The sequence below is a fragment of the Peromyscus californicus genome, unplaced genomic scaffold, assembly GCF_007827085.1.
Source record: "Peromyscus californicus insignis strain IS unplaced genomic scaffold, ASM782708v3 Scaffold_22__1_contigs__length_63687245, whole genome shotgun sequence".
Lineage (NCBI taxonomy): Eukaryota > Metazoa > Chordata > Mammalia > Rodentia > Cricetidae > Peromyscus > Peromyscus californicus.
This window is the reverse complement of record NW_026294525.1, coordinates 3,596,532-3,608,642: the sequence shown is the minus strand read 5'-3', so window position 1 is coordinate 3,608,642 and position 12,111 is coordinate 3,596,532.

The following is a 12,111-nucleotide window of genomic DNA, read 5'->3' as shown; positions in this document are numbered from 1 at the left end:
TCTCTGAGCTAGCAGGCTTTCACCCCAGCATCTGGCTCCTGAGTCTTTATTGGTAAAATCGAATGACTGAGATTTTGTTAAAAAAACAACAGAATATGTTGTAAAAACATGCATCTGTGAGACATATCACAGGTGGCCAATAAGACTGGGTCATCAGCTGCCTCTTCTAAGGCAAACAAACCCACACCGGGCCATACCTTTTGATCTGTCCCTCTTCGGTGGTACTGCCTACGAGGGTCTTGAGGCTGAGATCGCCCTGCAGGGGCAGGGAGGCTGACACTCCCTCAGCCGAGGGAGAAATCAGGCTGAAGCAGGGTACTGAGAGTGGGCAGGATTGTGACTCATAGGGAGGGCAGGGGCTTGCATTCCAGCAGGGATTGGGGGAGGGGCTGCCCGTTGCTAAGGGTGTGTGGCTTCCCCATAGTGATGTCAGAGCCCCCCAGTGAGACACACCCCCAGGGTGCTCTCAAACAGTTGTAAAATGTATGGCCCATTTTCCGTGCTTAGAGCTCCTCAAAGAATCACAGATAAGCAGAAGACATTAGGTCCCTGTCTTCCTGAGCCAGCAGCAGGCACCTGCTCGCCTGGGCACTTTTTAGTTTGTCTTAGGGTTGAAGAGGTACAAGCTACTCTGTGATTCACCCTACCTAGAAGAAAGGGGAAAGGAATTCCAAGTCCCAGGAGAATGGTGGATTTGGGGTGGGGGCTATGTTGGACATGCAGGAAATATTGTACCTCCCTGAAGAATTCAGCCAATGAGGCATTCAGGGTGGGGGTTGGGAACTAGGATTTTAAAGGACAGTTTTATACTGAATTGGCACACCGGGCATTTTTTGCTTCTTGTCCTGACTTCTGCAAAACCAAAAATAAATCTACCTGGTTTGGACTACTCCGAGTATCCAGTGCTTTTACTATGAAGCGAGGATCGTTTCTCACACCAACTCTGGTCTGTGTCTGAACCGGGCAGGGGTCCTGAAGCTGTGTGAGGACACACTGGACTCAGTCATGTGACCTCAAGTGAGCCAGATGATACTTTTAGCTTACCCTGGGTGATTAGCTTATAGCTGGCATTGACCAGAACGTCTCTGTGGCCAAATAAACCATTGCACTTCCCAGGTAGACCTTGTAAGTCTGCTTTGGGAAGCAGAACGAGAGCAGGGCTCCACGCAGGGTGGGCACCTAGCCCATGCACCAGCCCCGTGAACCAGCCATTTCTCTCTGTGTGGCCCTCACCTCCGCTCAGCCTGTTTTCAGATGTCGCCAACTTTCCCTGCCCTGTAGTTCTCTTAGGTTCTAGGAGCTTCTGGACTCACTTTCCCTCTTTATTAAGCACCTACTGTGTGTTAGTCACTGTGCCCGACTGTGTCTGGGGCGCTGAAGAAGCCACCCATCCTCACAGTCCACAGGAAATAGAGCCGATGTTAAAGGCACAGAACAGCCCTCCTTGGGTTCTGGAAGAAGGAACAAGTGAAATGCCCGCGTGCTGATCTTGAGATCTCCTTCTACGGACCATGTTCAAACAGCCCTGGAGACTTGCTCCGCAGGACAGCCCAGACTAGGGAGTGTTGGGAGCCAACAGGGTCTGTGCCGGAGCAACGTGGCCCCAGGGTTGCTACTCTCATCAAAGTAGCAGGGATCTGAGGAGTTTGTAACCTAGTCCTTCCGTTTCTTCAGACTTGTAAGTCAAGAACAAAACCCAAGCCCACTGTGTGTATGTGTGTGTTTGTCTGTGTGTATGTGTGTGTTTGTCTGTGTGTGTGTGTGTCTGTGTGTCTGTCTACACGTGCCTGCACGTACATCTCTCAGTGCAGAGGAGGAAAGGGGTTGAGCACACAGGGCTTTTTTTCATCACGCCAGTGCTTGTAGGGATCCCTCCACCCAGCCTCTTTGTCCTGTCTTCCACCCACCCTCCATTTCATGTGTCAGACTTACTCCTTTGCTCCTATCTGAGAGGCAAGAAAACGCAGAGCTGCGAGGAAAACCCCATCCTTGGACATTCGCTACACTTTGACTCATAGCCATGCTGGCGTCTACTGCACCCAGGCTCCGAGAACACAGGGGTGGGTATGCAGCCAGCCCAGATCTCCACTCTTCTGCTTTTGGGTTGTAGGAGCGGCCTCGCCACCGTTGCTCAGGTGGGCTTAGTACCCATGTGTTCTCCGGCCACCTCAAGCTCACAGGTAGTCAGTCCCTACTTCACTAGGGACAGGGCCACACACCTTTCCTTGTAGCAGGGAAGGTCACTGAGATTAGAACCACTTGGCCTCAGAAAGTAGCAGGACATAGAGAAGAGCATATCCTGGTCAGCAGGTGCCTGAGCCAGGCCCAGTTCTAACTCACCCTTTGCAGCCTGTCCACCGCTGGAGACCTTTAGAGGCCTAAACCAGGCTCCTGACATCCTCAGTTTCCACTTGTTCCCTGCAGTCCTTGTTTCCCACAGAGGTCGGAGGCCAGAACATTCCCATTCGAGATCTCCCTAACTCAGCGGATCTCGACCTTCCTAACGCTGTGACCCTTTATACAGCTCCTCACGTTGTGGTGACCCCCCAAACATAAAATTATTTCGTCGATACTTCATAACTGTAATATTGCGACTTATGAATCGTAATGTAAATATCTGATGAGCAGAATATCTGATATGAGACCCCTGGGGGGTCACAACCCACAGGTTGAGAACCACTCTTTGGGCCTAACAGACAGTCACCTGACAGGTTGGTTTTGCCTGTGATATCTAACACATTCACATGGAACTCTGAGAAACAGTGGGGGAGCTTTCTAAATCTTAGTGAGAAGGGGGAGTGCTCATCTCTGAGTCAGCCCCAGCCCTGGTAGGGAAAGGGCCCTCACCCAGGGGAATCAGGAATCTGACTGTCTCCAAGTAACCCCCGAGTGGACATCCCCCACTCCCTAGCTCTAAGAGGGCCAGGTTGTAGTGTTTTGTGGAGCACCTGCCCCTCTCCATACCTCCCTCCAGACCCTAGAGCCCACCTGCAAGGTTCTTCAGGGACCATGCACTCTGGGACCTTGTTCTGGTGCTGGGCACCAAGTGTCTGCTGCCCAAGCAAGTTCAGTCGCTTTATCTCTCATCAGGGCCTGGTCATCAGGAGCTTACCTAAGGTTAAAGAGGCTGTGGATGGCCTCAGGGCTTCATTCACAGGCTTGAAGGCTGGGTGTGACCTCCAGGGATCCGCCCACAGAAATGGCCTCCCCAATCTTCTCTCAGAGAAGACTCAGTAATTACAGGAAATTCCTCTTCAGTGGAAATCTCCTGACAGCAAACTGTTTGCTCTCCGGCTTCCAAGAGGAACAAATATGGCCATGTTGCCATTGATGATGGCTCTGTGCTATGGAGGAGGGAAGCTTCTCCTCTCTGTCAATGAGACCGGACGTTCAGGCTTAGGTCACCGGTAAATGTAACCAGGACCAGCTTTCCTCCAAATCACTGCTGAATCTTCCTAAAGATAAAGTATTTACCATGCCCAATTCTACCCTTAAACAAAAAGTTTCTCAATTCGGTCACACTCCAAAGCAAACTTCTTGGGAAAGAGTGAATGAGGCAGGTCAGGGTCTGTCTGAGCCAGCCAGCTAGCCACAGATGAAAGTCACCCCAGGCAGGGTGCTCAAAGAGTAGTCACATGACCCCAAGCCTACCCTTGTGGATGGGACAGGCTAGAGGTCTGAGAGAGCAAGGCACCTGTACCCAGCCACTGGGGCTGCAGGGTGGGAAAAGTCTACCATGTCAAGCTTCTTCCAAGTAAGGCCAGAGGCTCAGGCTTCCCTCCCCAGGAGCCATACTCAGCACTCCCATCATACTTAGTGCTCCTACCACACTCAGTACTCTGTCACACTCAGTACTCCCTTTCCATCTTTCCAACATGTCCATTTGTCTGTCTGTTACCTGAAACCAGCTGCACTCCTGGAGTCACATTTGTACAGAATCTTCCAAAGTCGTAAAACACAAAACCTGTACCATGTTGGGCTTCCACTGGGGATGCTGGGCACAAGCTGCTGCTGCTGCTGCTGTTGCAAGTCCTTCTGTCCCGTGGGCTTCTCTGTGGGACCCTTGCTTGCCTGCTTTGAGCTACTTCCCCAAATGCTCTTTGGAAGGACACGTTGGCATTTTGTCGGGTGCCAGTGTTGCGGCAAGGGGCCAGAGGAAAAGCTGGGGATGGTCTTGATCTTTGGTTTCGGGGACTTCTCATGCGACGGGAGGTGGTGTTACCAGGGTCTGTGTTGTGGTGTTCCCTCCCAGTGGGGCTTAAAGGTTTGGTTGTCCCTGCAGAGGGCTCGGAAGTTGGTCTGGAGAGCCGGTGTCTGAGTTAAAACTTGAGGGATGTTCCAAGCAGCCGAAGCAATCGAGCCTGGGGCCCACGGCAAGCCAGGATGGTGGCAGGTGGCAGACAGGGAGTCGGATGGGAGACTGAAAAATCAGCCAGCAGCCTGTGGTAGAAGCCTGGAGAAGCAAGAAGAGTTTGTACTTCACTGGAATTTGCCGACAGGCAGAAAGCCAAGACTGCGTTTTCTGGTAGTGACTTCTTCTGAGTGGCTGTCTGTCTCTAACTCACAGACAGGTTTTGTTTGTTTTTTATTTTGGATAGAAGTTGGATTATTCTATACCTTTTCTGCTATTTACATTTTAACTTATTAAAATTCTTGGCCATATTCGAATATGATACAGGCCCGCCTCTTTCTCTGTGGTGCCCTGTGGCTGCCGCACCGTATGATGTTAACATACTTTACCTTGCAGCCAGCCCTCTCCTCATATCAACATGCTGCTTCTGGAAGCCGACGTAATCCTGTGCCAATTTTAAAATGTGCATGCAACTCAGAAGAAGCTCAGAGCCACAGAACTGCTGAGCAAGTGCCAGCGAGATGCAGAAAACTCTGACCAGTCGGCCTCAGACTGCTCTGCCCCACTCCCAGCCCACAGCACAGGTCTGCTCCCCACATGCTCTACAGCTCTGCACTCCACACGGCTCCTTGCAGCGTCATAGGTGCCCCTTAAAGCTCCCCACAATTCCCCACTTGCTCCCTGCAGTTCCTAGCACTGTTTGGAAGTGCTGATTGGAAGACATAGCCTATTGTATTATTTTTTATTATTGTTGCTACTTGTGGTGTGTGTGTGTGTGTGTGTGTGTGTGGTGTGTATGTGGTATGTGTGTGTGTTTGTGTGGTGTGTGTGTGTGTTTGTGTGGTATGTGTGTATGTATGTATGTGTGTGTATGTGTGGTATAGGCATGTGTGGTGTGTGTTTGTGTGGTATATGTGTATTTGTGATGTGTGTGTGTGGTGTGGGTATGGTGTTTGTGTGGTGTGTGTGTGGGGGGGTGGATATGGTGTTTGTGTGGTGTGTGTGGTGTGTGTGGTATGTGTGTATGTGTGTGTTTGTGTGTGTGTGTGTGTGTGTGTGTGTGTGTGTGTGTGTGTGTGGTGTGTGTGTGTGTGTACATGCAGCTATACACCTATGCTTTTAGAGGTCTATGTCAGGTGTCTTGCTCTACTGTTCTCCACATTATTTTTTGAGACAGGGTCTCTGGCTGAGCCTAGAACTCACTGACTGGGCTAGCTGGACATTGAGCCCCAGAAATCCTCCAGTTACTGGCTCCTAGCGCTGGAATTGCAGGTCAGCTTCTGTGCCAGACTTGTTTATATGACTCTCAGGGATCTGAACTCAGTCCTCAGGATTGTGTGGCAAGTGCATTACCAATGAAGACGTCTCCTCTTTCTTCATGTTGTAAATTTTTTTAAACTTTAAAATCTTTGGTCAACATGGAATTTCTGTTGTGCCATGCAGTAGGGCATGAGGTCAGCTTTATTCTTTTCCTTCTCAAGAAAATTGATTGGAAATGTTTTTACGTCCTGGCGCAATGTGGATTTTCTCGCAAAGGGTGCTTTAAACAACAAGCTTCTATATAGGACATGTTTCAGGCTCTGTTTCATTCATCCTCTCCATGTGTCCCCACAGCAAGGTCATGTTTAAATCACCAAAATCACAATCCTCCTTGTTATGATATACATGTGCTGGTGGGTAGAGCCTGGGTGCCCCACGGCGGGTGACAGACAGAGACGCCATACAGGCAGTGGGGGAGGGGGAAGAGAAAGAGGGAGAGAGAGACAGAGACAGAGAGACAGAGAGAGAGACAGAGAAAGAAAGAAAGAAAGAAAGAAAGAAAGAAAGAAAGAAAGAAAGAAAGAAAGAAAGAAAGAGACAGAAAGGGAGAGAGAGACAGAGAGACAGAGAGACAGAGAGAGAGAGAGAGAGAAGAAGGAGGAGGAGGAGGAGAAGAAGGAGAAGGAGAAGAAGGGCATGGGGTTTGAGAGGTGTGCACCTCATGCGAGGGAAGCAGAAGAGAGAGAAGAGGAGAGAGAGAAATGGGTGGAGTTTTCCCTTAAGAACAGGCTTTTACATCAGGGCATAGGGTGGCGCCAAGGGGGGTCAGAATATTAACAGTCCTGTCTCAGCCCCACTCCCCACTCAGTGCTGGGATGACAGCTAGGAACCACCACTGCTGACATGCTGGGAGTTTTCTAAGAGACTGCCGTCAGTGAGGGAATGGAAGGAGAGGAGAAAGAATCACCGAGGGCCTCTTTCCTTCCTGCTTGCTTGCTCTGCTTAGACATCACAGTGATTAGAGGCAACAACGCTTCTTGGGCTCAGAGAGCTCCTGGCTGCCAAGGGTCCTTCAGGGTTGACCCTGGCACCCATGACATCAGCCTAGATTGTTTCAGGGAGGGGATTCTGGGAAGGAAGAGCCTCACAATACACTGATTGGTTCTTCCTAGTGAAGATGCCTCAGTTGACGTCATCATGTAACCACAGCCAGGGGAAAACCTTGGGCCCGGAGAGACGGCTCCCTAGGCAGGTGGGCATGGGCTGCCTAAGAAAGCTAGCTGAGCTGGTCACGGTAGAAACGAACAAAGAAGACACGAAATGAAAAGTAACCCGGCGAGGCAATTTCTTTTTGTAAAAAAGTGTGCCAGAGAACCCAAACAGGGCCGGCGAGCTCGTGGGAACAAGGGCAGGAAGTACCCACGATCTTGTTCTAGTGAGGGGGGGACTGTGTCTTTTCCCCATTGGCTGTGGCCTACCTCTCAGTCTTTCACAACTACTAGTTTCAAATGGATGGGCAAAGGAAATGAAGGGAAGCTGGAGGGGACCTGCTCCAAGCCACCACGTTCTGGGAACACAGTGGGGCCTTTTATAAACAAACACCAGGTGGGGGAGATTTAAAAATCTCCATAAAAGTTTCACAAGGCGAGAAGATCAAAGCTGAGGGAGATTTAGGGAACACTGGCCCTCGGTGGTCTCGTTACCTTTGACAGAAATAAAACAACAACTACAAAATAATATTTCTCATAGTGATGCACACCGTTAACACCAGCACTCTGGAGGGGGCGGCAGTTGGTGGAATTAGGAGGGCACAATGGAATTCCTGGTTCCGTGGTGGGGATTTTTTTCCAAAGATTTATTCTGTTTAGAGAGGCTACCATTGTACATATTTTCATCCTTTACCAAAGCTCACACAAAATTTCCCAAAGGGAAAGGCATTAATAGTGAGAATCGTTAATAATAAAAGTAAAAAAGTGCTGGAGAAGTGCTGTCTGCAATGTTGAAATGCTGGAACTTGGTCAAGCAGCAAGGGTCACCACGCATACGGTCCACGCCACTTCCCCAAGCTGCTGTTGGTTAGAATGTTTTATCACAGTAACAGACAACACACCAGGACAACCCCAAACCAAAACACAACCAGACAAATGAAACAGTGGCCAGTTCAAAGTCTGATCCATAGTTCCCCCAGAAACAGGATTTTCTATGCATCAGACAAGCATGCCACAGCCAGCCAAGTAACAAATTTAGATAATCCTCCTGGGAGTCGGATAAAGGTTATCTACAGCTTCAAAGATCTAGACAAAGATTTCCATTAAATGGTGTTCATTAGAACTGATTAAAAGTCAGACCCAAATCAACAGGTGGACAGCTATTTCTTTTCTTTTTTTTTTGAGATTGTAGTGTCACACGCCTTTCATCCCAGCACTCGAGAGGCAGAGGCAGTCAGAGCTCTGTGAGTCTGAGGCCAGCCTGGTCTACAGAGCAAGTTCTAGGACAGCCAGGCCTGTGTAGAGAGATCTCATCTCAAACAAAACAAAAGTCAGACCCCAAACCAGAACAAGAGAAAGCTTCTGTCAATCACACAGGTGACCTTTCCTAAAAGTTACAGCTCTCAGGGTAGGTGGTGGTGTTTTTGTTCTTTTGGGGCCCGCCACCTAGCTCCCAAATAAACCACACATGGAGTCTTATTATTACTTATGAATACCCAGCCTTAGCTTGTCTTGTTTCTTTCCAGCTTTCCTTAGCAGAAATTAGCCCATGTGACTTTTGCCTCTGGGCTTTTCCCGTTCCCTTACTTCTGTAAATCTTAATCTTACCCCGTGGCTTGCTGTGGAGCTGGGTGGCTGGCCTCTGATGTCCTCCTCCTCCTTCTCTGGCTGCTTCTTCCCTTTTTTTCCTCTTCCCAGATTTCTCCTATTTATACTCTCTGCCTGCCAGCCCCGCCTGTCCTTTCTCCTGCCTCACTCTTGACTGTTCAGTCTTTATTAGGCCATCAGGCGTTTTAGACAAGCACAGTAACACAGCTTCACAGAGTTACACAGTGCAACATAAAGAAAAGTAACACCCCTTAAAATAAGATTCCACAACAGGTAGGACTTGTTTGGGTCATTTTGCAATCCTGTTCACACATGAAACGAAATAAAGATGAGGCATGGTGCTGCATACCCATAATCCCAAATACTGGGGAGGCTAAGGCAGGAAGACTGCAAGTTCAAGGCCTGCCTAAGCTACAGAGCGAGTTCAAGGCCAGCCTGGGCAAGTTGTTGAGATTCTGACTCAAAATTAAAAAATTTAAAAGGAGGGCTTGCGGTAGAGTTCAGTGGTGGAGCACTTGTCTAGCGGGTACAAAGCCCTGGCCTCAATCCTTAGCAGGAGAAAGAAAAAGGGATGGGGTGGGGGGTAGGAGAGAGGGAAGAGAAAAAAGGAAGGAAGGGAGGGAGGGAGGAAGAAGGGACAGACAGAAGGAAGGAGGAAAGGACTGCCATCCAAATGTTCCACAGGCACGGTGGAGGCCACCCCACAGCCTCTGCACTCTAACCTGGGCAGAGTAATTCACTGTCCCCAACAATCCATGTCAGCACAACACAGAGACTCCCTCGGCGCCTCTTTTCATGAGCTGAAGCCCTTGTCCCCAGAGAGAGTTTCCTGGTGGCCACCAAGTCCTTTTCTTCTTGGAGATGGGCGGTCTAAATTCTTCCTCGTCATTGACAAGCCAAATTCTAGAGCAGGCACTAGTAGGATTTGTTTTTTGTTTTGTTTTGTTTTTGTTTTTGTTGTTGTTTTCTTTTCTTTTTTTTTTTTTCCTTTCTGAAACTTGGAAATGGAAGAGAAATACCTGCAACAGCATTCTAAGAAAAGTTTGCAAACACACGGGAAGACAGGAAAAACTATGCTACAATTGCACAGGATCCCAGGACAAGAGAAGAGGAGGCCTAGTGCTCAGTGACCCCTGGGAGCCCATGCACCGACCCCGGCTGTTTACCTCCTGACTTCTGGTTGCTCACACACGTTGCAGTGAGAACAGACGCAGCACTGTGCTGTGAGTGTACTGTCACTGAAGGATTGGCGTGTACCACCTCAGTGTGTGCCACCCTGACACAAGGGCTTGTTTTCAGCTGGTGGCCACTGAAACAGCACACCAGGGTGAGATCTCTGCTCCTCTTTGTCAGGTTCAAATCCCGGTAGTTAGACAAAAGCCAGCACTCGTGAGGAGTTTGTGAAGCCGGTTCCTTATCTCCGGCAGAAGGGACGAATGGCTGGCTATCTGTGGTGTCCGTCAGCATACCAAAGCGTATGCTGGTCTCCAGGCCCCTCAGTATCACACGTACCTGTTACACATTTCAGAGTCCATGTGGCCATCCTGGCTCTGTCACCTAGCCCCTCACTCTACACCTATCCTGTTTGGAAGCCTCCCTCCTTCCAGCTTCTCATTCTTTTTATAATCCTGCTCTTTGGACTGCTCTCTTGTTTCCTCTCTTGACCCTCTCTCTTAGTTGTCTCTTGTCTCTTCCCTTCTCTTTCTCCCCTCGTAGCCAAGTCTAGACTGCTGGCCATGTTCAGTCTACTACGTTCTCTCTCTGCTCTGGATTCTTCCCGATGCCTTCGATGGTTCTCTCCCTGATATCTATAATAAAAACCTTCCGCTTAGCCATACCTTGGAGCAGTCACGCTCCCAGTGTATACACTTCCCATCTGCCTGAGCAAACAGTATAAATTTCCCGTTAGGTTGTCCCAGCCGCTGCACTTCCTGACCCGGAAGGGGAACTGCAACCTGCTACAGAGATGAACCAGCAACAGGAAAGTCCATGTAAACAGCCTGACCATCCAGCTCTTACCTTTCATCAGTTTGTCCTTGTTCGTATTTGTCAAGGGAAAAAAGAAAAAAGCAAACACAGAATAGAGTGGAATCGACTCAACACACATCGAGTGGAATCAAGAGGCCTTTGCTGGGAGGACTTCAAATACAACTCCCAGCTGACCTTCTGAACTGGACTTCAGATACCCAGTCACTCCAGTGCAAGGGGGGACCTTGAGCCTGGGCCAGACCACAACTTCCTGAAACACTGTTGGCCTCTGATGACCTTACATTTCACAGATGCCATCTCCAAGCTGCCCAGAGAGGTGTCCACACACAGGCTGAGAGGACGGCTTGGCATTTTCAGTACATCATGACCCCTGACCGATAAATAGGTCATGTAATACCTACACCCCTTTGTGGCTTAAAGCTATGAAGGTAGCTGCCACTTTGAGAAAGCCCAGGGCGTATTTCCAAAACTGTTTGAATCTATGTTTTTCCAAGTCACAGTCAGTATTAACCCCAAAGAGATAGAATTATCTTTGTTCTCAATCAGGTTGACTTTATTGCGGATTGACATTTTTCCCACACTTGCTATGTAAACTGTAGCTAGAGTTTTCCTGGTCCTGCCTGACCCACAGTCAGGACAAATCTCTCTCACCTGCCAGTCCCGCAGCTGCTCAGACCCAACCGAGTAAATACACAGAGACTTACATTACTTATAAACTGTATGGCCGTGGCAGGCTTCTTGCTAACTGTTCTTATATCTTAAATCAACCCATTTCTATTCATCTATAAGTTGCCACGTAGCTTGTGGCTTACCTGTATCTTAACATCTGCTTCTCATCATGGCGGCGGCTGGCAGTGTCTCTCCGCCTCAGCCTTCCTATTCCCAGAATTCTCTTCTCTGCTTGTCCCGCCTATACTTCCTGCCTGGCTACTGGCCAATCAGTGTTTTATTTATACAGAGTGATATCCACAGCAGTAAACTATCTCAGGTAACTTAGCATCTGAAGCAGCTAGTCCTAGATCCATAGACTGAAGCAAAGTCTTAGTCCTACTTGCTCAGCCCTATTTTTCCAGGAAAGAAATCTGCTTCTCTTCTCATCACCCTTCCCAGAGGCTGCAAAGTAGCCCTCATTCTGCTTTGGTTAAGAGATACAGCCTGGAGACAGCCAGAGAGTCAAACTTCCAGCCAGTCTGCCTGCTTGTGTGCCTCAAATTCATGCTGAAATCCTGACTCCCAGGGTGAAAATTTGGAAGCTCAGGGCCTGGGGAGTGTCTTAGTCAGTGTTCTATTGCTGTGAAGAGACATCATAACCATGGCAACTCTTACAAAATAAAGCATTTCACTGGGGCTTGCTTACAGTTTCAGGGGTTTATGGCAGGGAACATGGCAGCAGGCAGGCAGACATGGTGCTGGAGAAGTAGCAGAGAGTTCTACATCTGGATCTGTAAGCAGCAGGAAGAGAGAGACACTAGGCTTGGCTTGAGCATTCGGAACCTCAAAGGCCTCCTCCAGTGACACACTTTTTCCAACAAGGCCACGCCTCCTAATCCTTTCAAATAGTGCCACTCCCTGGTGACCAAGCATTCAAATCTATGAGCTCATGGGGACCATTCTCATTCAGACCACCACAGGAAGGACTATGTCAAGTGGGTGAAGCCTTCAAGGGAGCCATGCCCTCATAAAGGGGATCTCAGA